Raw genomic sequence first — 22,323 nt, forward strand, 5'->3', positions numbered from 1 at the left:
TGGTGGTGGGGTAACAGGGTGTTGCTCCAGGAATTATACCCAGCCTGAGGTTAGCATCCTCCACCTGTGTGGGGGCCTTAGTTCCTACAGAAGAACTCAAAGATATTGTTATGTATATTCCTTGAGGAAGAACCAGGACCCTGCTTTATTATTGCACTATGGTTTCCTGACTGCTCCTCCTTTGTTTCTGCATTCCCTCTCTTCCCTGATAAGCAACTGTTTGAATCTGCCCATTGGTACTCAGGGAAGGTCTAGGAGGCTGAAGCTTCTTTCCTACAAACAAGAAATGGGGGACACAGAAAAGATTTGCATCCGAAAGGATTTCTACTGAGGAGGGCCCCACAGGGTCCTGCTCAGTTTCACACAGTGTCAGCAAAGTTCTATTGCCACTTAGCATTCACCTATAGGAGCCAAAAAATAAGTGGCTGGGTTTAAGACGCCCATGAGGTTCCTTCTCCAGCAATGTAATATACCTGGCCCTTTTGAAACTGTGCACCTCAGATTGGAACTTGAACCCACGCGGCTGGGACTCCAACCCAGCCAAAACCCCCAGTCTTCCAACTGAGATCACACACCTGGTTTCAGGACTTAATGACGCTCAGGTTCTTGATGTCTCATCACAGAAAGAATTCAGTGAGTGACAAAATGGTACGTAAGAAGTGGATTTATTTAGAATGAAACACACTCCACAGACAGAGTGTGGGCCATCTCAGAAGGCGAGAGCAACACCAGGGTATGAGGTTGTCAGTTTTTATAGGGGTGGGTAATTTCATAGGCTAATGAGTGGGAGAAATATTCCAGCTATTTTGGGGAAGGGGTGGAGATTTCCAGGAATTGTGCCACTGCCCACTTTTTGACCTCTATGGTCGGCCTTGGAACTGTCACGGCACCTGTGGGTGTGTCATTTAGCTTGCTGATGTGTTACAATGAGCATATACTGAGGCTCAAGGTCTAGTGGAAGTCGACTCCACCATCTTGGACCTGTTTGCTTCTAATCAGTTTATGCCGTGTTTGGGCTATGTCATTCTTTTAAAGATTGTGCCCTGCCCCCTTCCCTCCTGTTTCAACACATGTGGGTTCAAGTCCCAATCAGAGTTGCACGGTTTCACGCTCTCACCGCTTGTTTGTAGTCCTTTCTTAAAGATAAAGCAAAGCATGGATTTGGGAGAAGACTACCTGGGCTCTACCACTGTGTGACCTCGGGCAAGTTACTCATCTTCTTTGTGCTCCAGTTTCCTCATTTGTAAAATGAGGATTTCAATAGTGTTATTTCATAGAGTTGTTACAAGGATTAAATGACCTAATATTTATTTGGAAAGTACTTATAACAGTGCCTAGCACATATTCAGTGTTATATAAATATTACATAAAGATATGTGAATAATTTGCTGTCTCGTTTATCTATTTTCAAGTAATATGTTCAGGTACTCTAATGCTATGTACATGATAATGTTAAAACTTTCTCAGAGGAAAAGGAGTGGGGAGGGACAAGGTATATCTACAAAAAAACAGATGTGGTTTATTTTTTTTTCACCATCATCCCTTCTATATTCCCTGTTTGTGAGGAACTTTTTTCGAAGACACTTGACATCCCTACTCGCATATTTGTGCACAGGACAGACTCTTGTTCGGTTCTATTGCAAGATCTCCTTCCATAGCATGCTTTGTCCTGCTGAAAGAACCCTTCCTTTCAGTTCCTCTCCCTAATGCTGCAGATCTGCTCCTTTGCCCCAGTCCTGCCCCCACGGCCCTGAACTAGTGGGAGAATCTCCTAGATGCAGAATACCTGCCTTGCTAACCACACAGATGGACCAGACATGGCCTCTGCCTTCAGGTCACTCACAGACCAAGAGGATCAGTACTGTGTAATCTTGAAACTAGCCATTTTGGCTGTATATGAGAACTTGACCTGCTTTCATGTGGTTCTCTAGCATAATTTACATCCACACGTCTGATTGTAATCAGTCAGTTATGTCTTATATTAAGCCACCCAAAAAAATAACCACTTCCTTAGAGGAAATTATGTTAGACCAACGTCTTCTGTGGGTTTTTTTCCTGGTGCATTTCGAGCCCTGGTCCAGGAAGATCCCACATGCCGCAGAGCAACAAAGCTCGTGCACGACAACTACTGAGCCTGTGCTCTAGAGCCCATGAGCCACAAGTACTGAGCCCGTGTGCCACAACTACTGAAGCCTGTGCGCCTAGAGCCCATGCTCCGCAACAAGAGAAGCCACCGCAATGAGAAGCCCGCGCACCTCAACGAAGAGTAGCCCCAGCTCGCCGCAACTAGAGAAAGCCTGCATGCAGCAACAAAGACCCAACGCAGCCAATAAATAAATAAATAAATAAATAAATATTTTTAAAAATAAAGATAAAAAATAAAGATTATAGATGAGTTTTAATCTTGTCTATACTTAAGTTTTATATAACCCATTTATATTTTTTTATTGAAGTATAGCTGATTTGCAATGTTGCTCTAATTTCTGCTGTACAGCAGTGACTCAGTTATGCACATATACACATTCTTTTTTTATATTCTTTTCCATTATGGTTTATCTATAACCCATTTATTTTAATTTATTTCTCTCAGTTTTCAGATGAGCAAATCAAAATTTTCAAAAATAAGATACTCTCAAAAGCCTACAATGCCTGTTTCTTATTTTAACAACTCAAGTCTGGATATGGCTTGATTCAAATTTAGCTTTGCCTCTTACAGGGATTCCATCATGCAAGCTGCAAGTTCAGGGTTTGCCAGATAAGCTGAGATCTCCTAGCCCCAAAACAATCATCTACCACCATCTCTTCATCCCACTCTCGGGTGCTCTTCCCATTCACCCAGCTAATTTTGCTTCAGCTTCCCCTGGTTTGCCTTTGGGCTTCCTGTAGGACCCGTGTTCAATCAGTCTTTTCTCTCTTCTCAGCTTCAGTCCACCTCAGGCAGGATACAGCTAAGCAGCCTTAGCCAGTGCCCTTGCTGGACCTGCCCTGGATTAGAGAGAGGAAGATTTAGACACCCATTATTACCACATGCTGACCTCTAAGTATGAAGGAACAAAACAAACGAAGCAAGTCAAAGACTTGCTCTAGTCCCTGGATGTAGAGTGCTTGGGCAGCAAGCATTAGGTTCTTAGTTGGACACTTATGACCCCCAGAAGAAAGAAAGGACGATAAATACTATTGATGAATCCTTGTGGAAAGTAGAGGGGTAACTGAAAGTGGGGGTGCATGCATTGTCTGCAGCTCTGTTATTCAAAGTGTGACCTAGGGACCACAGACTCAGCATGACCTGGGAGCATCTCAGGCCCCACCCCAGATCTACCAAATCTGAATATGCATTTTAGTAAGACCTGTAGGTGATTTGTGTGCACACTGTCTTAGGTGAGTCTGGCTTGATCTGTCCTTTCCTGTGAAAGGCCTCAGAGTGTCCAGGGCCTGAGAGACAGACTTGGGCACCCCAAAATTCACAGGAGCCAAATGCTAACCTAGTCATCCACAGAGAGTCACTGCCACAGGGTTTACATACTTGAAGGCTGAATGCCTGCTCATTTCCTTCCCTATCGGCAAACTTAACCCAGGAGGCTAGATCCTCATCAGGTTACCAGGAGAACCTGGGATATTTACTCTCCCCTTCTAAATAATTCAGTGTTTCTCCAAATACATTATTGCCAGCCTAAGCACACTTCAGTCTCCTTCCACTTCTGAAAAGCAATTTTACTTGCCTCATTTTCTCAAGCTTGGGGGACATCTCCTAGTAACTCCCAAACAATTTTGATAATCATAAGTCAGTCACACAACCTCATCTAATCCTCATAACAACTATGCAATAGGTACTAGTATCCCCATTTACAAATGCAGAAACTGAGGCTCAGAGATGTTAAGTAACATGTTCAAGGTCATACATCTAATAGTAGGGGATCAGAATTCTTGCTGGCCCCAAAGCCAGTGGTTTTAGCACCTGGACCATACACAACCACCTCTTTGGCCTTTTCCTCAGACAAGCTCCAAAGATGCTTTGCAAGCTGTTATTTACAGACATACGACTTGTCTACCTGCTCGTTCGTGTGGTTCATATGTCATGTGTCAACCTCATTATTATGATTACTATCATTTTCATCATCATCAATTAACATTTGTTGAAAGCTGTCATGGTGCTGGGCACTATAATTTTAATTCCCTGCATGCAGTTTCTGCCTGTATACTCTTCCTTTTAAATAATCACATTGCTAGGAATATTTTCTTTTGAAAGTGTGACAAACTACAAGCAAGTGCTTGTAGTTTCCAGCAGGCATTTGTTTTAGTGCTGAAAGCTGGAGAAAAAATTTGCTCAGTTATTCGCTATGTACAAAATCTGAACAATTGATGTCTGCTTTCACACTTTGTGCTTGATGGCTTCAAAGATCAAGATAAATTCTTTCAACCAGAGGAAAAATAAATCCATAAGAGCTTAATCTGTGGTCTATCACTACTCAGTGTTGAACACCAATGCTTTTATTCTATTCTGATTTCTTTTTATTTTTTAAAATTTTTATTGGAGTATAGTTGATTTACAATGTTGTGTTGGTTTCAGGTATACAGCAAAGTGAATTAGTATACATGTACATATATCTACTCTTTTTTAGATTCTTTTCCCATGTAGGCCATTACAAAGTATTAAGTAGAGTTCCCTGTGCTATATGATTTCTTCTTAAATTTTATTTTTTTCCCAAGACATTTTATTTTTATTCTCTATTTTTTTATTGAAGTATAGTTGATTTACAATGTTGTGCTAATTTCTGCTGTACAGCAAAGTGACTCAGTTACACACATATATACATTCTTTTTTTATATTCTTTTCCATCATGGTTTGTCCCAGGAGATTGAATACAGTTCTGTGTGCCAGAGAGTAGGACCTTGTTGTTTATCCATTCTAAATGTAATAGTTTGCATCTACTAACCCCAAACTCCCAGTCCATCCTTCTCCCTCCTCCACTCCCCCTTGGCAACCACAAGTCTATTCTCTTTTTAAATTTTAAAATGCTAAGATTTACTATTGAAGTTTAGAGTTTTGTTTTGTTTTTTAATTTTATTTATTTATTTATTTATGGCTGTGTTGGGTCTTCGTTTCTGTGCGAAGGCTTTCTCTAGTTGTGGCAAGTGGGGGCCACTCTTCATCGCGGTGCGCGGGCCTCTCACTATCGCGGCCTCTCCTGTTGCGGAGCACAGGCTCCAGACGTGCAGGCTCAGCAATTGTGGCTCACGGGCCTAGTTGCTCCGAGGCATGTGGGATCCTCCCAGACCAGGGCTCGAACCCGTGTCCCCTGCAGTGGCAGGCAGACTCTCAACCACTGCACCACCAGGGAAGCCACTGAAATTTAGAGTTTTAATGCCTAACCTTCAGATTGTGAATATTTATATCAGTCAGTAAATGGCAACATAAAGGAAGTCAGGCTTGTATTTGAATTTTGGTTAATACACTTACCAGCTCGGTCCCTTTGGGAATGTTACTTCACTTTGCTGAGACTCAGTTAATCAACCTATTGAAAGAGGTTAATAAATTTTTTTTCTTTTTTTTGGCCGCACCACACCACTGCGGGATTTTAGTTCCCCAACCGGGAGTTGAACCTGGACCCTCAGCAGTGAAAGCGGGGAGTCCTAACCATTGGACCACTAGGGAATTCCCGAAAGAGGTTAATAAACTCTTAAAAGAGTTCTTATCTTTTAGAGATACATACTGAATGAAATGATGTGATGGATGGGATTTGCTTCAAAATAATCCAAATGTAGGGGGAAAGTTGGATGGGTGTATAGTTGAAACAAAACTAGCTAATATGTTAATCGTTGACACAGGGTGATGGGTACCTAGGGATTCATTATACTATTCTCCCTACTTTTGTATATGTTTGAAAATTTTCAATTAAAAGAATGAAAAAAAAAATCCTCATAGGTCTTTGTGAATATTAGAAAATATATGTGAAAGTGCTTTAGTCTGGAATAATAGCGACCACTTTTCAAGCATTTACTGTGTGCTATATGCCATTCAGAACACTTTACATACATTATTTCATTTAATTATCACAACACTTGCATGAATTAGGTAATTGTTATTATCTGCATTTTAGAGATGAGGAAAAAGAGACACAGAATTTAAGCAACTCATCCGAGGTCACGCAGCTAATAAGTACCAAAATCAGATTCAAACCTTAGTTGACCTCCAGAGCCCATGCTACATTGCCTCTCGTCTGATAAGCATTTGAGTAATAGCCAATAATAGCTGCCATTTTTTGTGTTCCAAACATACTAGGCATCATCCTAAATGTCTGCTCTACTTTATCTCTGATTTGTTCATTTTTTTCCTTTTACTCCTTATGCCTACTGTTTAAAAGTATCTGTCCTAAAAGCTGGAGAAACAAAATAATTTCCTTGAAGTCATTAGTTAACAAATAAGGAGTAATGATCAGGAATATTATATTTCTTAGAGAGGAAGAGATCAGTAAGGCTTGAAGGAGTAAGAAAAACCCTTTTGGACCTGGAGCTTCAGCAGCCCACAGACCGCCTTTGAGAAGGTGATAAATCTCTGGACTTTCTTCCCCAGAAAAAGCACACATATACATACACACACAAAATTTTGCATTTGATTTCAAGAGGCTTGTGAATTCCCTGAAAGCCGTCTGAGAATCCCTGGCCTAGCTAAGAGGGGGGAGAATATTCCCGGCAGAGGTTACAGTACTATTAGTCGCAGAAAGGTGAGCGGAACCATCTGCTGGATGGCCTAGTGCTTGTAAGGAAACAGGGAATCAGACCAGAGAGGCAGAGTGGTAACTAGTGTATGGAGCACACTGCCCTCTGTTCTTACACTTGGATCCCACCCCTAGAAATTTATCTTAAGGAAAAATTAATATAATCATTATTTACAACACTAAAATATCTACATAAAATAATACTACAATACTATCTAATATTGTAACTAAGAAAAAACTGGAAACAACTGAAATTTCAATAATAGAAAAATATTAAAAATTAGGGTGCTTCAAATTGCAAGAATACTATACAGCCATTAAACACAGTCATTGTAAAGCCTTTGTATAAACAAGTGTCTAGAAAAATTGTCCAAGATTTTAAAATAGGCAGAAGAGATTACTGGTGTCGTTTCTGTGGAATGCTAGAGGTTATCTAGGGGACCAATTGAGGATAAACTGATTCTATATGGATGTGCACTTCAGATTGTCTTTCTTCTAACTAGGCTGTTTTACAATTCTTCAGGAAGTTAAATTGTAGAAAACTGATAGTAATGCGAAAGATCTTTGTCCACAAAAATACATGTGAATTTTGTCTGATAGAAATATAATTAATTTCTACTCTGTAAAAAGATGACCCAAAACATTACATTATATTGTCCTATAAGATATTAATCAGATTTGCATCTCTTAGCAAATTTATTTCATCATTCCTAATTGCCTCTATTTATCTATTCTTCAAATTCTCCTTTGAATTGGTCTTAATATCTTACTGATTCCCATATTAATTAACTAGGTGAAAAATCCTTAGCACCTGCATTAGTCGCTCATTGCTTTGTACCAAATAACCCCCAAACTTACTGGCTAAAACAGCCGACACTTATTATGTCACAATTTCTGTGAGCTAGGAATCTGCAAGTAGCTTAGCTGGGTCTGGGTCAGGGTCTCTCATGAGACTGCAGTCTTCTCAAGGCTCGACTGAAAAAGGATTTTCTTCCAAGCTCACTCATGTGGTTGTTGACAGGTCCCAGAAGATGTGCTTCTAAACTCACTCACGTGGGCATCTTCACAGGGCTGTCTCATGACACGGCAACTGGCTTCTCCCAGAACTGAGCAATCCAAGACAGAGAGAGAATAGCCATGTGGAAGCAACAGTCTTTTTATAACCTAGTATCAGATATGACATCATCATTTCTGCCATATTCTATTCCTTATAAAGGGTCCAGCTAAAAATTATTTTGAGCTGAAGGCATTTGATAACAGACAGATACAAGAACAGGTTTTTCCCCACCCCGAACTCCCTTTATCTGCCTAAAAGCAGAGCCTCCCCAAAAGAAGCTCAACTGTCATACATCTTCTTCCAAGGAGTTTCTTAACCAGGGAAGATTGACCCTATCACCAGAGAGGGCTGTCAGCACCAGGATAAGAGATTACCTAAACAAAACTAGTCTATCTCCCACCTATTCCCCTAAGGGCCATTTATCTTTTCTAAAAGTCATTTGTTTTCCCGTAAGTGCTCTTTCTCCATCTCCCCTTTCCCTATTAAGATGGTATATAAGCTCCAAATTCTAACTGCCCCCTTGAGTCACATTTTTCTGTGCGCTCCTGCAAACATATGTGGATTTAAAATTTGTCTTTTCTCCTGTTAATATCAGTTTTTTTATCAGTTTAAGTCATAGGCTCCCAATTAGTAAACCTAAGAGAGTGGAGGAAAAGTTTTTCCTTCCTGACACTTAGAAGCCAGTCAATAAGAGCAGCCCTGCTCAACGTGAGGAGACTACACAAGGTCATGACAAGTAGGAGGCAGAAATCATTGGGGCCATTTTAGAGGCTGCACCACAACACATGTGCACAAAAGTCATGCTTTTAAGTCTGAAAATTATACTTTAACACAAGGAAAAGTCTTATGATGTAAAATCACATAAAAAGAGCAGACTATGAAAATGAATATATACCATTATTTCAAACACAGAAATGATACTATGCCTACGGACAAATACTGGCAGAGAGAGAAAGAGAGAGTAAAAGAAATGTCTAAGAATATAACAGCTGTGTGAGAGTGGAGTTTAAAATCTGGGGCTCTTCTTTATTTTTATTAATTCTTTTTTTTCTTCTTCTTCTTTAAAATCACCTCAAGGGACTTCCCTGGTGGTCCAGTGGTAAAGAATCCACCTCGCAATGCAGGGGACGCAGGTTTGACCCCTGGTGGGGGAACTAAGATCCCACATGCTGTGGGGCAACTAAGCCTGCGCGTGGCAACCACTAAGCTCAGGCACCTCAACTGCGTGCCACAAACTACAGAGCCCACGCGCCCTGGAGCCCACGCGCCCTGGAGCCCACGCACCCTGGAGCCCACGCCACAACTAAAGGAGAGAAAACCTGCATGCCACAACTAGAGAGAAGTCCACGCTCCACAACGAAGAGCCCGCACTGCAGTGAAAGATCCCATGTGCCTCAACGAAGATCCCGCATGCTGCAACTAAGACCCGACACAGCCAAAAAAGATAAAGAAAATAAAGAAAATAAATATTTAAAAAAATAGTAATAAAAATAAAATCATCTCAAGTATTATTTTGTTTTTTCAACACAAAAGAAAAAATCAAAAGAAGGCTTGACCTCACTGGTATATAAAATATGAAGTCCTAATTTAATCAAACAGGAATGCATCAGGATGAAAGTAAAATTTTTTTTTAATTAATTTTTTTTTTTAATTTTTATTTTTGGCTGCATTGGGTCTTTGTTGCTGTGCGCCGGCTTTCTCTGGTTGTGGAGAGCAGGGGCTACTCTTCATTGCAGTGTGCAGGCTTCTCAATGCAGTGGCTTCTCTTGTTGCAGAGCACGGGCTCTAGGCGTGCAGGCTTCAGTAGTTGTGGCATGCAGGCTCAGTAGTTGTGGCACACGAGCTCTAGAGCACAGGCTCAGTAGTTGTGGCACACGGGCTTAGTTGCTCCGTGGCATGTTGGATCTTCCCGGGCCAGGGCTCAAACCCGTGTCCCCTGCATTGGCAGGCAGATTCTTAACCACTGTGCCACCAGGGAGGCCCCTGATTTTTTTTATATATATATAAATTTATTTATTTATTTTTGGCTGCGTTGGGTCTTTGTTGCTGCACATGGGCTTTCTCAAGTTGTGGTGAGTGGGGGCTACTCTTTGTTGCGGTGCGTGGGCTTCTCATTGCGGTGGCTTCTCTTGTTGCAGAGCACGGGCTCTAGGCATGTGGGCTTCAGTGGTTGTGGCGTGTGGGCTCAGTAGTTGTGGCTCGCGGGCTCTAGAGCGCAGGCTGAGTAGTTGTGGTGCACGGGCTTAGTTGCTCCATGGCACGTGGGATCTTCCCGACTAGGGCTCGAACCTGTGTCCCCTGCATTGGCAGGCAGATTCTTAACCACTGCGCCACCAGGGAAGTCCCCCAAAGTCAGTTTTAAGGAATAAAGGAATTTGCTTCAGTTTCAGTTGCATTTTCTCTAAATTAATAAACTGAGGCAGGACTTACCGGGTGGCGCAGTGGTTAAGAATCCACCTGCCAATGCAGGGGACACAGGTTCGAGCCCTGGTCTGGGAAGATCCCACATACCGCAGAGCAACTAAGCCCGTGTGCCACAACTACTGAGCCCACACCCCACAACTAATGAAGCCCACGCCTAGAGACCATGCTCCACAACAAAAGAAGCCACAGCAATGAGAAGCCCGTGCACCCCGACGAAGAGTAGCCCCCACTCAGCGCAACTAAAGAAAGCCCGAGTGCAGCAACAAAAACCCAAAGCAGCCAAAAATTAATTAATTAATTAATTTTAATAATAATAATAATAAATTAACTGAGGCAAATTTGGAGCCAGGTTGACTGAATACTCTGAACTCCTTTTGAATAAGTGAGTGGCATGTTTGGTCTGCTCCCTAGCCAACACATCAGCAATGAATAGAGGGCTAGTTCATGGTTAACAACTGTCCCTCTGGAAGGGGGAGAGAGAAAAGCCCTGATTTGTAGCATTTGCAGGGATAAATACTCCTACCATGGCCATTTTTGCAATGTCATTGAGTGCAGAACTGGGAAGAGATGTGCAGTAATACACACTGTTATATAAGATTTCCACCCTGCAGATAGTTGATGTAAATACCTTCAAGAACATAGGTAATGGTAAAATGTAGCAGAATAAGGAAGTGATGAGTTTTGATCATTTTTTTGTCTTTGTTCGTGATGTAATTTATTTAATTGTAAGTTTATAAAAGTTAATTTTTAATAATGGCATTGTTTAACAGTTGGCTCACAAAATTCCTAAAAATTGAACAGCTGGCTCTCTTGAGCTGTTACAAAGCAGTTCCGACATAACAATAAAGATCAAAAGTTTGCTCTCTATCAGTTATGTGATAGTGAAAGGTAAGTGGTTATTGCCAGCAAAAATTATTGGCCTGAAAATTAGGAATTTGCAGAAGACAGTTTTATCACCAGATTTCTTTTCATTCAGAATTAGCTTCACAGGTATAAATATAAAAGTATGTGTTGATCTGAGACTCCAGTTTGGAAGGATTTGTGAGTGGAGACATGAATGACTTTAGAAAGAGGTAATTTCTGCTAGAATCTAACAACCAAATGGCTCTAAAATAGAGCCCATCAAGAGATTTGAACAGACAGTTCATAGTAAAGAACTAGAATGGCCCTTCATCATATGATAAAAAGACTCGTCTTTCAAGAGAGTAAGACAAGTCACAGACCGGGAGAAAATATTTGCAAAAGACATATGTGATGTAGGACTGTTATTTACAATATACAAAGAACTCTTTAAACTCAACAATAAGAAAACAAACAACCCAATTGAAGAATGAGCAAAAGACCTGACAGCTCACCAAAGAAGATATACAGATGGCAAATAAACATATGAAAAGATGCTCAACATCATACGTCATTAGGGAATTGCAAATTATAATATCAGTAAGATACTACTACACACCTATTAGAATGGCCAAAATCCAAAACACTGTTAGCACCAAGTGCTGAGAAGGATGTGGAGCAACAGGAACTCTCATTTATTGTGGTGGAAATGCAAAATGCTACAGCCACTTTTTGGAAGACAGTTTGACAGTTTCTTACAAAATTAAATGTACTCTTATTATATGATCCAGCAATTGCACTCCTTATCAAAATGAGTTGAAAACTTATGTTCATACAAAACCCTACACACAGATATTTCTAGCAGCTTTATTCATAATTGCCAAAACTTGGCAGCAACCAAGATGTCCTTCAACAGATAAATGAATGAAGAAACTGTGGCAGATCCAGACAGTGGAATATTATTCAGCCCTAAAAAGAAATGATCTATCAAGCCATGAAAAGACATGGAGAAATCTTTAATGCATATCACTACGTGAAAAAAGCCAGTCTGAACGGTATGATTCCAACTACATGACATTCTGAAAAAGACAAAACTATGGAGAGAGTAAAAAGATCAGTGGTTGTCAGAAGTTAGGAGAGTGGAAGGGATGAATTAGCAGAGCACAGAATATCTTTAGGGCAGTGAAACTACTCTGTAGGATACTATAATGGTAAATACATGCCATTATAAATTTGTCTGAACTCAAGGAATGGACAAGAGTGAACTATAAGGTAAACTGTGGAATTCAGGTGATAATGATGTGTCAGTATAGGTTCATCAATTGTAACAAATGTACCACTCTGGTGGGAGATGTTGATAGGGGAAGAGGCTGTGCATGTGTGGGAACAGGCAGTATAAGGGAACTCTGTATCTTCTGCTCAGCTTTGCTGTGAGCCTAAAAGTGTTCTTAAAAATGTCTATTTAAAAAAAAGGGGGGAGACCTTCAAGATGGCGAAGGAGTAAGACATGGAGATCACCTTCCTCCCCACAAATACATCAGAAATACATCTACATGTGGAACAACTCCTACAGAACACCTACTGAATGCTGGCAGAAGACCTCAGACTTCCCAAAAGGCAAGAAACTCCCCATGTACCTGGGTAGGGCAAAAGAAAAAAGAAAAAACAGAGACAAAAGAATAGGGACGGGACCTGCACCTCTGGGAGGGACTTGTGAAGGAGGAAAAGTTTCCACACACTAGGAAGCCCCTTCACTGGTGGAGATGGGGGGTGGCGGGGGGGGGAAAGCTTTGGAGCCACGGAGGAGAGCACAGCAACGGGGGTGCAGAGGGCAAAGCGGAGAGATTCCCGCACAGAGGATCAGTGCCAACCAGCACTCACCAGCCCGAGATGTTTGCCTGCTCACCAGCCGGAGCGGGTTGGGGCTGGGAGCTGAGGCTCGGGCTTTGGAGGTGAGATCCCAGGGAGAGGACTGGGGTTGGCTGTGTGAACACAGCCTGAAGGGGGCTAATGCACCACAGATAGCCGGGAGGGAGTCCGGGAAAAAGTCTGATACTGCCTAAGAGGCAAGAGACCATTGTTTCCAGGTGCACGAGGAGAGGGGATTCAGAGCACCGCCTAAACAAGCTCCAGAGATGGGCGTGAGCCACGGCTATCAGCGTGGACACCAGAGACGGGCATGAAACGCTAAGGCTGCTGCTGCCACCACCAAGAAGCCTGTGTGCAGGCACAGGTCACTATCCACACTGCCCCTCATGGGAGCCTGTGCAGCCCGCCACTGCCAGGGTCCCATGATCCAGGGACAACTTCCCCGGGAGAACACACGTTGTGCCTCAGGCTGTTGCAACGTCACACTGGCCTCTGCTGCCGCTGGCTCACCCCGCATTCCGTACCCCTCCCTCCCCCCTATGCCTGAGTGAGCCAGAGCCCCCTAATCAGCCACTCCTTTAACCCCATCCTGTCTGGGTGGGAACAGACGCTCTCAGGTGACCTACACGCAGAGATGGGGCCAAATCCAAAGCTGAACCCCAGGAGCTGTGCGAACAAAGAAGAGAAAGGGAAATTTCTCCCAGCAGCCTCAGGAGCAGTGGATTACATCTTCACAATCAACTTGATGTACCCTGCATCTGTGGAATACCTGAATAGACAATGAATCATTCCAAAATTGAGGCGGTGGACTTTGGGAGCAACTGTAGACTTGGGGTTTTTCTGTATGAGACTGACTGGTTTCTGGTTTTATGTTTATCTTAGTTTAGTATTTAGAGTTTATTATCATTGGTAGATTTGTTTATTGATTTGGTTGCTCTCTTCCTTTTTTTTTTGTATATATATATGTATATATTTTCCTTTTTCTCTTTTTGTGAATGTGTATGTGTATGCTTCTTTGTGTGATTTTGTCTGTATAGCTTTGCTTTTACCATTTGTCCTAGGGTTCTGTCTGTCCGTTTTGTTTTTTTTTTTGGTATAGTTTTTAGCGCTTGTTATCATTGGTGGATTTGTTTTTTGGTTTGGTTGCTCTCTTCTTTCTTTCTTTCTTCTTTTTTTTAATTAGTTTAATTTTTTAATTTTTAATAATTTTTGTTTTTTATTTTAATAACTTTATCTCTTTTTATTTTCTTTCTTTCCTTCCTTCCTTCCATCCTTCCTTTCTTTCTTTCTTTCTTTCGTTCGTTCGTTTTTCCTCCCTTTTCTTCTAAGCTGTGTCGCTGACAGGGTCTTGGTGCTCCAGCTGGGTGACAGGCCTGTGCCTCTGAGGTGGGAGAGCCGAGTTCAGGACATTTGTCCACCAGAGACCTCCTGGTTCCATGTAATATCAAATGGTGAAAGTTCTCCCAGAGATCTCCATCTCAGCGCTAAGACCCAGCTCCACTCAACGACAAGCAAACTAAGTGCTGGATATCCTATGCCAAACAACTAGCAAGACAGGACACAACCCCACCCATTAGCAGAGAGGCTGCCTAAAATCATAATAAGGTCACAGACACCACAAAACACACCACCGGACGTGGTCCTGCCCACCAGAAAGACAAGATCCAGCCTCATCTACCAGAACACAGGCACCAGTCCCCTTGACCAGGAAGGCTACACAACCCACTGAACCAACCTTAGCCACTGGGGGCAGACACCAAAAACAACAGGAACTACAAACCTGCAGCCTGCAAAAAGGAGACCCCAAACACAGTAAGTTAAGCAAAATGAGAAGACAGAGAAACACACAGCAGATGAAGGAGCAAGGTAAAAACCCACCAGACCAAACAAATGAAGAGGAAATAGGCAGTCTACCTGAAAAAGAATTCAGAGTAATGATAGTAAAGATGATCCAAAATCTTGGAAATAGAATGGAGAAAATACAGGAAACGTTTAACAAGGACCTAGAAGAACTAAAAAGAGCAAGTAAACAATGATGACCAACACAATAAATGAAATTAAAAATTCTCTAGAAGGAATCAATAGCAGAATAACTGAGGCAGAAGAACGGATAAGTGACCTGGAAGATAAAATAGTGGAAATAACTACTGCAGAGCAGAATAAAGAAAAAAGAATGAAAAGAATTGAGGACAGTCTTAGAGACCACTGGGACAACAGTAAGCACACCAACATTCGAATTATAGGGGTCCCAGAAGAAGAAGAGAAAAAGAAAGGGACTGAGAAAATATTTGAAAAGAGTATAGTTGAAAGCTTCCCTAATATGGGAAAGGAAATAGTCAGTCAAGCCCAGGAAGCACAGAGAGTCCCATACAGGATAAATCTAAGGAGAAACACACCAAGACACATATTAATCAAACTACCAAAAATTAAATACAAAGAAAAATATTAAAAGCAGCAAGGGAAAAACAACAAATAACATAAAAGGGAATCGCCATAAGGTCAACAGCTGATCTTTCAGCAGAAACTCTACAAGCCAGAAGGGAGTGGCGAGACATATTTAAGGTGATGAAAGGGAAAACCTACAACCAAGATTACTCTACCCAGCAAGGATCTCATTCAGATTCGACGGAGAAATTAAAACCTTTACAGAAAAGCAAAAGCTAAGAGAATTCAGCACCACCAAACCAGCTTTGCAACAAATGCTAAAGGAACTTCTCTAGGCAGGAAACACAAGAGAAGGAAAAGACCTACAATAACAAACCCAAAACAATTAAGAAAATGGTAATAAGAACATACATATTGAAAACTACCGTAAATGTAAATGGATTAAATGCTCCCACCAAAAGACATAGACTGCCTGAATGAATACAAAAACAAGACCTATAAATATGCTGTCTACAAGAGACCCACTTCAGACCTAGGGACACATACAGACTGAAAGTGAGGGGATAGAGAAAGATATTCCATGCAAATAGAAATCAAAAGAAAGCTGGAGTAGCAATTCTCATATCAAACAAAATAGACTTTAAAATAAAGACTATTACAAGAGACAGAGAAGGACACTACATAATGATCAGGGATCAATCCAAGAAGAAGATATAACAATTGTAAATATTTATGTACCCAACAAAGGAGCACCTCAATACATAAGGCAAGTGCTAACAGCCATAAAAGGGGAAGTCGACAGTAACACAATCATAGTAGGGGACTTTAACACCCCACTTTCACCAATGGACAGATCATCCAAAATGAAAATAAATAAGGAAACACAAGCTTGAAATGATACATTAAACAAGATGGATTTAATCGATATTTATAGGACATTCCGTCCAAAAACAGCAGAATACACTTTCTTCTCAAGTGCTCATGGAATATTCTCCAGGATAGATCATATCTTGGGTCACAAATCAAGCCACAGTAAATTTAAGAAAATTGAAATCATATCAAATATCTTTTCCAACCACAAAGCTATGAGACTAGATATTATCAATTACAGGAAAAAATCTGTAAAAAAATGCAAACACATGGAGGTTAAACAATACACTACTTAATAACCAAGAGATCACTGAAGAAATCAAAGAGGAAATCAAAAAATACCTAGAGACAAATGACAATGAAAACACGATGATCCAAAACCTATGGGATGCAGCAAAAGCAGTTCTAAGAGGGAAGTTTATAGCAATACAAGCCTACCTCAAAAAACAAGAAAAATCTCAAATAAACAATCTAACCTTACACCTAAAGAAACTAGAGAAAGAAGAACAAACAAAACCCAAAGTTAGCAGAGGGAAAGAAATCATAAAGATTAGAGCAGAAATAAATGAAATAGAAACAAAGAAAACAATAGCAAAGATCAATAAAACTAAAAGCTGGTCCTTTGAGAAGATAAACAAAATTGATAAACCATTAGCCAGACTCATCAAGAAAAAGAGGGATAGGACACAAATAAATAAAATTAGAAATGAAAAAGGAGAAGTTACAACAGACACCACAGAAATACAAAGGATCCTAAGAGACTACTACAAGCAACTCTATGCCAATAAAATGGACAACCTGGAAGAAATGGACAAATTCTTAGAAAAATATAACCTTCCAAGACTGAACCAGGAAGAAACAGAAAATATGAACAGACCAATCACAAATAATGAAATTGAAACTGTGATTAAAAATCTTCCAACAAACAAAAGTCCAGGACCAGGTGGCTTCACAGGTGAATTCTGTCAAACATTTAGAGAGGAGCTAACACCCATCCTTCTCAAACTCTTCCAAAAAATTGCAGAGGAAGGAACACTCCCAAACTCATTCTATGAGGCCACCATCACCCTGATACCAAAACCAGACAAAGATACTACAAAAAAAGAAAATTACAGATCAATATTGCTGATGAATATAGATGCAAAACTCCTCAACAAAATACTAGCAAACAGAATCCAACAACACATTAAAAGGATCATACACCATGATCAAGTGGGATTTATCCCAGGGATGCAAGGATTCTTCAATATACGCAAATCAATCAATGTGATACACCATATTAACAAACGGAAGAATAAAAACCATATGATCATCTCAATAGATGCAGAAAAAGCTTTTGACAAAATTCAACACCCAATTATGATCAAAACTCTCCAGAAAGTGGGCATAGAGGGAACCTACCTCAACATAATAAAGGCCATAAATGACAAACCCACAGCAAACATTCTCAATGGTGAAAAGCTGAAAGCATTTCCTCTAAGATCAGGAACAAGACAAGGATGTCCACTCTCACCACTATTATTCAACATAGTTCTGGAAGTCCTAGCCACGGCAATCAGAGAAGAAAAAGAAATAAAAGGAATACAAATTGGAAAAGAAGACATAAAACTGTCACTGTTTGCAGATGACATGATACTATACATAGAGAATCCTAAAGATGCCACCAGAAAACTACTAGAGCTAATCAATGAATTTGGTAAAGTTGCAGGATACAAAATTAATGCATAGAAATCTCTTGCATTCGTATACACTAATGATGAAAAATCTGAAAGAGAAATTAAGGAAACACTCCCATTTACCATTGCAACAAAAAGAATGAAATACCTAGGAATAAACCTACCTAAGCAGACAAAAGACCTGTATGCAGAAAACTATAAGACACTGATGAAAGAAATTAAAGATGATACGAACAGATGGAGAGATATACCATGTTCTTAGATTGGAAGAATCAATATTGTGAAAATGACTATACTACCCAAAGCAATCTACAGATTCAATGCAATCCCTATCAAATTACCAATGGCATTTTTTACAGAACTAGAACAAAACATCTTAAAATTTGTATGGAGACACAAAAGACCCCGAATAGCCAAAGCAGTCTTGAGGGAAAAAGACGGAGCTGGAGGAATCAGACTCCCTGAATTCAGACTATACTACAAAGCTACAGTAATCAAGACAATATGGTACTGACACAAAAACAGAAATATAGATCAATGGAACAGGATAGAAAGCCCAGAGATAAACCCATGCACTTATGGCCAACTAATCTATGACAAAGGAGGCAAGGATATACAATGGAGAAAAGACAGTCTCTTCAATAAGTGGTGCTGGGAAAACTGGACAGCTACATGTAAAAGAATGAAATTAGAACACTCCCTAACACCATACACGAAAATAAACTCAAAATGGATTCAAGACCTAAATGTAAGACCAGACACTATAAAGCTCTTAGAGGAAAACATAGGAAGAACACTCTTTGACATAAATCACAGCAAGATCTTTTTTGATCCACCTCCTAGAGTAATGGAAATAAAAACAAAAATAAACAAATGGGACCTAAGGAAATTTAGAAGCTTTTACAAAGCAAAGGAAACTACAAACAAGACGAAAAGACAACCTTCAGAATGGGAGAAAATATTTGCAAATGAATCAACGGACAAAGGATTAATCTCCAAAGTATATTAACAGCTCATGCAGCTGAATATTAAAAAAACAAACAAACAAATCCAAAAATGGGCAGAACTCCTAAATAGACATTTCTCCAAAGAAGACATACAGATGGCCAGGAAGCACATGAAAAGCTGCTCAACATCACTAATTATTAGAGAAATGCAAATCAAAACCACAATGAGGTATCACCTCACACCAGTTAGAATGGGCATCATCAGAAAATCTACAAACAACAAATGCTGGAGAGGGTGTGGAGAAAAGGAAACCCTCTTGTACTGTTGGTGGGAATGTAAATTGATACAGCCACTATGGAGAACTGTGTGGAGGTTCCTTAAAAAACTAAAAATAGAATGACGGTATGACCCAGCAATCCCACTACTGGGCATATACCCAGAGAATACCATAATTCAAAAAGACACATGCACCCCAATGTTCATTGAAGCACTATTTACAATAGCCAGGTCATGGAAGCAACCTAAATGCCCATCGACAGACAAATGGATAAAGAAGAAGTGGTACATGTATACAATGGAATATTACTCAGCCATAAAAAGGAATGAAATTGGGTTTTTGTAGAGACATGGATGAATCTAGAGACTGTCATACAGAGTGAAGTAAGTCAAAAGAGAAAAACAAATATCGTATATTAACATATATATGTGGAACCTAGAAAAATTGTACCGATGAACCAGTTTGCAGGGCAGAAATTGAGACCCAGATGTAGAGAACAAACGTATGGACACCAAGGGGGGAAAGCGGCAGCGGGTGGGGGTGGTAGTGGGATGAATTGGGAGATTGGGATTGACATGTATACACTGATGTGTATAAAGTTGATGACTAATAAGAACCTGCTGTATAAAATTAAATAAATAAAATAAAATTCAAACAAAAAAAAATTACAAGTGAGTGCACCCTTTGAGACAATAATTTCATTTTGGGGAACTTATTGTAAGGCTGTACTCCTCAATGTGTGAAATGACGATGGACAAAGGTATTCATTGCAACGATTTTTGTGCTAGCAAAGATTGAAAACAGATAAAATGTACATCATTAAATAAAGTTCAAACAAAACTTCCCTAGGAATGCGGAAGCTTTTATGTACTAAAACAGAAATATTTCCCAGATGGATTAATAGAAAAGGAAGAGGCAAAACTGCATGGTTATCTGTTTTAAGTTTAAAAAAGAAACACCAGGAGATATTTCACATTCCTATGTATTATCAACATAAAGACTTTCTCTGGAAGGATATACAATTAACTAATAATAGTAGTTACCTATTGGGAGAGTGTGGGAATTGAACAGATAAGGGAGGGACAGAAAGAAGATTTTCTCTGTACCTCAAAAAATTTTTCAAATCATGTGAATGTATTACATATTCAATAAAGTAAATATATAAGCACACTCCCAGAAAAAAATATATAGCCCATGCCCAAGTCATAAATATATATGCCACCCCTAATAAAATAGAAAACATCTCAAATATCAGTTTTTGTTTGAATTTTATAGTTGGAATTTTAGATGATTTTAATAGAGTTATGCGTGTATGCATATGCACACATGTGCACACACACATGCATATATATATGTAGGCACTGAGAAGGAAGAAAAGCATCCTTTGACATCCAGGAACTGACCTGGTACTACCAGCTGGTAGTACTATTGGTACTACTACTACTGGTACCACTACTATGAGCTGGCCTGACAGCTAGGTCTTAATGTTCTCCTGTTGGACATGAACTATTTCACAGACCATCAACATCAGACGAGGCCGCTCTGTGACCATGATACATCAACACAAAAACAAGACCACTTCATAATCATGTCTGAACACAGACAAAACATTAACAGTATGCAAGCCATAAAATGCCACACATCCGCCTATCCTGACTAATGTGAATGATGCTGCTTTAGCTTTGCTGTAATCTGTCCTTCTAATAAATAAGATTTATTGAGATAATCAATGATAGAATTGCCCCCACTTTCTAACAGCCTGGGTGAACCCTGTCTTCTTTGTACCCTCCTCAAAATCATCCAACCAAAGCTCAGGTCCTAAATGAGTCCTTTCTAACACCCTCTTACTGAGATGCCCTGCAGTTCCCCATGGTATATGTTCTCTCCTGCTGCAACGAGTTATAAACCAAACTTGTTCAACTACAGGAGTGTTCTTGATGGTATTTGGCTGAAGAGCATTGACAAAATATATGAATAAAGATTAAATAATCTCCAGTTTAGCCTGGCATTTACACATTAGACTCTACTATAGGCAAACCTGGATCCAAACCTGTCACTAGCCCAGTCAGCCCCAAACCACCAGGGACAAGCATGCAGGTGACAAAGTCAGGTAAAATGACTCCTTACTATGAGGGAGACTGCACACCAAAGGAGCTATGGGGCCGGAAAATATAGAATTATTGTAGGATTTGAGGAAAGGGCAGAATTTTAGGTGTAACTGAGGGAAGCAGTGTTCTGATTAGGCTTAGAGTGAAACAGGGCTATTTGTAAATGGGTTAACATCAGTTTAGGACTGCTAATGGACCAAGGGTCCTGTTTCCTTGGATATTACAAAGTTAAGGTAGATATGGAATGTTGTGTCCAGAACTCATCTGAAACTCTCACCTAGGTTGAAAATCAAGGCAGTCTCTCTGTAGCAAAGCGACTAAGAACCTCTAAGCAAAAGTAAGGTGTTTCTGTTTTACTGGTATAATTTCAAACAACGACGTTTTGGATGCTCTGTGATTTTAGAAAACAAGGTTTTTCAGTGAGTAAGAAAGCAGTGGTCCCTCCAGAAGGGGATCATTTGTAACACTTTATGGTTACCGTGTATCCTTAGGAGAAACAATAGTTCTTGCCAACTTTGCAGCTAGCTTTATCTGTGTCTGTCCCCCCAACCCCCGACTTGCCTGCCAGCTTGATGAATGGAAGGACAGACTTCTACTTCCTCAGATTCTATCTGTGCCTCTTACTATGTACTTTCACCCAAGTAGCTTGACCTCTTATACTTCAGTTACCTCCACTGTAAACTGGGGATACCTACTATATAGGGTTAATATTTAAATGAGATAATGTTTGTAAAGAGTCCAACATGTTACACGGATATAGTGCATACTCAAAAAAAAAAAAAAAATCGTCTGTCACCATAGAGATAGACTTCCTGGGTCAGATAAGTTGTTTCTCCTGGTCTAGGATATAAAATGAAATCCTGTCTTATGAGAGTCTGTTAGATTTCATCCTGTTGTATGATACTCCATTTATTGAGTGCCTGTACTGTTGGGGGCAATCAGGAGAGAAGCTTCATAACACAAGGAGGAGTTCAGCCCTTTTTTAGAGCCAGCAATGCAGCCTGAAAGGTGCAGAGTTTAAGACTCAGGGAAATTATGGATGCAGGATTCTTTTTATTTTCTTCCAGTTTTACTGAGACATAATTGACATATAACATTGTATTCATTTTAGTTGTACAACATAAACATCAGTATTCTGATTAATAACAGTTCA

General features: G+C 40.1%; 1 long non-coding RNA gene across 1 annotated transcript in view; it reads left to right on the plus strand.

The window, feature by feature from the left end:
* The window catches only part of LOC130708954 (uncharacterized), a 43,815-nt gene extending 28,464 nt beyond the window's left edge, over positions 1-15,351 (plus strand). The window contains exon 3 of the long non-coding RNA XR_009009347.1: positions 14,236-15,351. This is a non-coding gene — a long non-coding RNA (uncharacterized LOC130708954). The remainder of the gene's footprint in view (positions 1-14,235) is intronic.
* The last annotated feature ends 6,972 nt before the right edge of the window (positions 15,352-22,323 follow it).

This window comes from Balaenoptera acutorostrata, chromosome 9, assembly GCF_949987535.1.
Source record: "Balaenoptera acutorostrata chromosome 9, mBalAcu1.1, whole genome shotgun sequence".
Taxonomy (NCBI): Eukaryota; Metazoa; Chordata; class Mammalia; order Artiodactyla; family Balaenopteridae; genus Balaenoptera; species Balaenoptera acutorostrata.